The sequence below is a fragment of the Alnus glutinosa genome, chromosome 9 (assembly GCF_958979055.1).
Source record: "Alnus glutinosa chromosome 9, dhAlnGlut1.1, whole genome shotgun sequence".
Lineage (NCBI taxonomy): Eukaryota > Viridiplantae > Streptophyta > Magnoliopsida > Fagales > Betulaceae > Alnus > Alnus glutinosa.
The window spans coordinates 25,755,495-25,761,503 of record NC_084894.1 but is presented as its reverse complement, the minus strand read 5'-3'; positions in this window follow the sequence as shown (position 1 = coordinate 25,761,503).

The following is a 6,009-nucleotide window of genomic DNA, read 5'->3' as shown; positions in this document are numbered from 1 at the left end:
TTAATAAGTAACATTTTTCTTGTGTTTCGATATAAAGAAAAGGCTTAAAAGGATTTAATCCTTAAATTATTTAATTAAAGTTAAAGGATAAATTGTATGAAGTTAAGATTTGAAGTTAGGATCTTTAGTAATTGATTACTTATTTTAAAAGCTTAATCGATCTTTACGGGTTTTTGTTGAGACTCTCGCTTAACAAGTAAGATTCAACCCGTAAAATATTTAGTTGAAATTGAGAGTAAATTGTGAAGTGAATGTTCAAAGTAAATCATTAACTATTTTAAAAACTTAAGTTTACTTGATGAATATTTGTATGTACGTGATTGTGAGCATGTGGCGTATGGAAGGACCAAAAAAAAAAAAATAAAGTTTGCATTTTTCCATACAAGAATAAAAGGACTCATTATAAAAGTTACTATTTTGTCACTCTAAGAATTATGTGATTTTTAAAATCACCACTTAATCAAAATTTAATAGTGATTAATCACAAGTTCAATGATAATTTTTAAAGCCACATTATTTTTGGGGAGGGATACAACTTACAAGAGTAATAAAAGAGTGATTTCTAACATTACTCGATTACAATTCAGTAGTAATTTTAAAAGCTACATCATTTTTGGAGGGACACAAGAAGTGACAAAAGAGTGACTTATAGCATTACTCGATTACAATGAGTAATTCTAAAAGTTACTATTTTGTCATTCTTATGTCATTTCAAGAATGATGTGGTTTTTAAAATCAACGCTTGATTAAAATTCAATAGTGATCGATCACAAGTTCAATGATAATTGTAAAAGCCATATCATTCTTAGATGAATACAAAAATGACAAAAAAATGACTTCTAATAGTACATTCGATGTAGATGTATATTTTGTTTAGGCATTTTTCCATACACATGGTGAACTATTGTTGTAGGGAGTATATATGCGCATTGCTGGTGGCAGTGGACCCAAAGAGAATCCATCGCGGCTCGGGATACTGCTTATACATGGCCGGCCTTCTCTTTCTGGTCCCTGTCTGATTAACTTATTGATAATTACATTTTTTTTTTTTTTAGATTTTTACCCCTGAATGATATCATTTGTATAATTGTATTGATCTCTATCCCTTTTTATGATCAAAATTATTTATATATATATTTTTATACGTATATAAATATAGAGAAATGATATAAATATAGTTTTTACACGTTTTATTTTTGAATTTATTATTAAATTTGTATGGAGATGTGTAAGAAATGTATATATATAATTTTTCATAAATGTAAATAACTGTGGGATCCGGCTTCCATGCGGTAGTTCAAAACTACCGCATGGGTGCTGTAGTGGAAAACGGTACCGTTTTCCACTTAAAAAAATTTGCAAAATTTTTAATAAATTTAAAAATAATAAAAATAATAATAATTAAAAACAAAAAATATAAAAACCTAAAAAAAATTAAGGGGTGGCCGGCCACCCCCTTGGGCAACGCCGGCCACCCCATTATTGGCCAAGGGGGTGGCCGGACCACCCCCTTGGCCGATTTGGGGTGGACGAACCACCCCAGTCGGATTTGGGGGTGGTCCGGCCACCCCCAAAAGGCCAAAAAAGAAAACAAAAAAAAAAAAGTTAGGGGTTTGGGGGGTGGCCGGACCACCCCCAAGGGCCTGGGGGTGGTTTCGACCACCCCATACGGCCGATATGGGGGTGGCTCGGCCACCCCCAAGGCCTTTAGGGGTGATCCGGTCACCGGCCACCCCCAAAAACCCATTTTTTTGTTTTTGGGTTTTAGGCCTTTTAGGGGTGGCCGGACCACCCCCAAGGGCCTGGGGGTGGTTTCGACCACCCCATACGGTAGATCTGGGGGTGGCCAACCCACCCCCAAGGCCTTTGGGGGTGATCCGGCCACCCCCAAACCCCTACCCTTTTTTTGTTTTTTTTGTTTTTTGGCTTTTTGGGGGTGGCCGGACCACCCCCAAAGCCGACTGGGGTGGACGATCCACCCCAGATCGGCCAAGGGGGTGGTCCGGCCACCCCCTTGGCCAATAATGGGGTGGCCGGCGTTGCCAAGGGGGTGGCCGGCCACCCCTTAATTTTTTTTAGGTTTTTATATTTTTTGTTTTTAATTATTATTATTTTTATAATTTTTAAATTTAAAAAAAAAATTTGCAAATTTTTTTTAATGTGCTGTAGTGGAAAACGGTACCATTTTCCACTACAGCACCATGCGGTAGTTTTGAACTACCGCATGGAAGCCGGATCCATAACTGTGTCCCTGGGTTCCTTTGGTTTCTTACATAATTGGTCACTTTTTTTTTTGGCAAAACTAAAATACACACAAGGATTTAAAGGAAAGAAATAAATATCTATTTATCAAAAAAAAAAAAAAAAAAACCTAATGAAAAAAAAATTAAGAGCATTTACACCTGGTTAGCTGAATGCAAATTTGGGTAAAAATCTAACTGCATCTTACTAGTTATTTAGCACAAAAATTGGTGAGCTAAAAAAAAAAAAAAAAATCTTTTTGACTCTATAAGATATGCACATGACTTTGAAATGTAGGTGCTTTGAAAAAAAAAAATGTAAATGAAATAGTGAAAGTGAATATTTAAAATAGAGGGTGAAATATAGGTACTTTGAAAAAGTTGATAGCTAAAATAGAAAAAATATGATTTTTTTATCTTATTATTATTTTATTCTGTCAATGTGGCAGTACCAATCAAATTAATGTTTTTTTTAGTAAGGGATGATCCAAGCGCTTTAGAGTAATGTTAGAAACTACACTTTTCTCCCACCACAATGTCACTCTATTGATGTGGCACTGCCAGTAAGTAGGGGTAAAAATGCGAGCGGATAATAATCGCCCGTATCCGTTATTCGCACATAATCGCTATCTGCATATGCAGATGTGGTTATCAAAATTTATTATCCGCATATGCGGATAGCGTTTCTAGAGTACGTAGATGCAGTTAATAACCGTATATGCGTTCTCTTTATATATATATAACGAGGTTGTTTTGAATTTGATAAGTTTATAATTTTTAAGTGGGTTAAATACTTATTTGCCCCCTGTGCTTTACGACATTTATTTTTTGCCCCCTCAGTTTTACTTTTTATCAAATTTGGTACCTGTGGTATATGAAAATACGGAAATGGTACCTCTGTCCAATTTCTCATCCAAAACTAACGTCCAGCCACGTCATCCTACAGGTGTCGGCGTACATGCGGGACACTTGTCTCTGTGCACACCTCAGCCAGAGAGAGACATCCACATCAGCCTCTCTCCACTACTGATAAGTCTTGAATTATTCGATTCAAGATAGGGGTGATCAAATACCCGCAAACCTGCCCCAATCCGCAAGCCCCGCCCCTAAAATTTCGGGTTTTAGTTGATTTTTTGCGGGTGCAGGTCTAAAAATGAGATACTCGTGCGGGACAGGGCGGGTTGCGGGGGGAACCCTTAAAAATTTGCGGGTCCCCGCCCCAACCCGCATATTATTTTTTTTAAAAAAATTACATAAGTTACAACTTAGCTAACCCTAGCTGCTCTTCACGTCTTCTGCCTCTTCATCTTCGCATGACACAACCCACAAGCCACAACCCACAGTGCTGCACCCCACGACGCCCACGCCCACTGCCCACAGCGCCGCAGAGGACGACGAAGAGCCCAACTCTACACCAGCACAACTAAGAGGACGATGACGGCAAGGTCTTTCTCGATGAGTCAAATATCGTTCACGAACTCCCTATTGACGATTGACGAAAAAGGTCCTTCCTCCTCTCTTTCTCTCGCTTTACTTGTGAATATGTATTCATGTGTGAGTGTTTTGTGGACGCAGATCTTCCTGATGCAGAAGAAGACGAAGCCAGCTCTGATGCCAATGTTTACGGTACGCCACCCAGCTTCAATTCATCCATATCACATTCTATTCATCTAGCTTCTCAATATCACTTTCTATGTATGCTTTTTTCTTTTCTTTTTTTTTTTTTTTTTTTTTTTTTGTAAATATATATATATATATTTTTCTTTCGTTGGGCGTGGAAGCCTTTTGTTTTGTTTTGTTTCATTTTATTGTTTTTTCCCCATCTGTGCGATGCTCACAACTGCATCTGAATGTCAAGTTCAAGAAATTTCATTTGAGAATTGTGCTGAATGCTGATAATCTGTATTATTCCATACCCGCGGATCCCCACCCCGTTTATCCCCACCCCATCCCCACCCGCCCTGCACGGGTGCAGGGAGTTTTTCACTGGGTGCGGTGCGGGGTCAAAAAAACCCATCCCCGCCCCATGCTCAGCCCTAATTCAAGACACCTTAATTTGCATTTGTTAGACCTAGTTCTTGTTGTATATATAACGTGTTGTTGTAGTTTTTGTGTTTTGTCTTATTTTCAGGTCTTAGTTGAAATCTAGTTCAAAACACTTGAATTAGACTTGAAAATACGTCAAAAGCGATTTGGTCATTTCCAGAGTTCAAAATTGCTCCTGCCAAGTGAAGAATCGGCTAAGGCAAATCGATTGATCGACTTTATAATCAATCGATCGAATCATCAGTCGAAGAAAAATCGATCGTGCGAGATGCGATCGATCGAGACAGGGCAACCACGACTGCGATCGAGTGAAATGCAATCGATCGATCGAATTTTCCGTCTTCCAAAAGATCAGATATTTGAAGATCTTTTGAATTCTTTATGCAATTCAAATTATAAGTTGGATTTTGTGGACAGAAATGGACGCCGACCAGCTCTGAATACTTGGCTAGAATTAATTCTTGATGGTCTGCCCGGGAACCTCAGAGGTAGTCAGTCCGGCAGCCAGCACAACAACAGCCTCAAAATGAGGATGTGATGCAATAAATGACCCAGATGACATGTCCCCAAATAGCGAGACATTTGACAGTATGAGCAGTGAAGAGGATGATGAAGGTGAACATCATCCGAGAAGAGCGAGGAGGTGTCCCCAGTGGATGCCGAAGCGGGACCTTAAAGAAAAAGTGCAATTATCAGTTGGGTTGAAGTTTAGCAACCCTACTGAGTTCAAGAAAGCCTTACAAGTGTTTGCGGTGCAAAATTCATTTGACTACAAATACCAGCACAATGAGAAGACACGGGTCTCCACAGTCTGTAAGAAAAATTATCCATGGAGAATACACGCAGCTAGTCTAACTGCAAATCATTCTTCCAGATCAAAACCTTCCACTCAAATCATAATTGTGGCAGCCATTACCACAACAAGCGGGCAACAATACCTTGGGCTGCTAATAGATATATAGACAGTTTTCGGGACAATAGAGACTTGAAACCAAAAGCTCTGAGGGAGATGATCAGGAGGGATTACCATGTTGGGATGAAACTGTTGAGCTGCCACCATGCAAAAAGAAAGACACTAGAGATCTTGGATGGTATAGATGGTAAGCAATATAAGCACACTAGGAAGTACGCCAATGCATTACTGCATTGGAATCAAGGTTGCTCAGCGTACATTCAGCGGGATGGAGTGTTCTTTCAGCGGATGTATGTCTCGTTGGCTGCCTGCAAGCAAGGCTTCTTGGCTGGCTGTAGGCTGATGATCTGTGTAGATGTTTGTTTCTTAAAGGGGAAGTGGGGAGGTCAGTTGCATGCAGCAGTTGCAAGGGATTCAAATGATGACATATTTCCAATAGCATATGTTGTATGCGAGTCTGAAATAAGGGAAACATGGACCTAATTCTTACAGGCACTGTTAGAAGATATTGGGTACCCTCGTGAGCATAAGTAGTCATTCATGTCCGACCGTCAAAAGGTAATATTTATGTAATTGTCTTGTGCTCCTACAAAATGTACTCAAAAATATTTTACATGACTCTACTGAATATTATCAAACAGAGGTTGATTCAGGCTTTAGAGGAACTGATGCCTGGCTTGGAACACAAATACTGTGTCAAGCACTTGCATGCCAACCTGAAGAGGAAAGGCTTTAAGGGGAAGGAGTACAAGGATGCTCTTTGGGGTGCAGCCAGGGCACCCAACGAGATACAATTCAAGTATTAGCTTG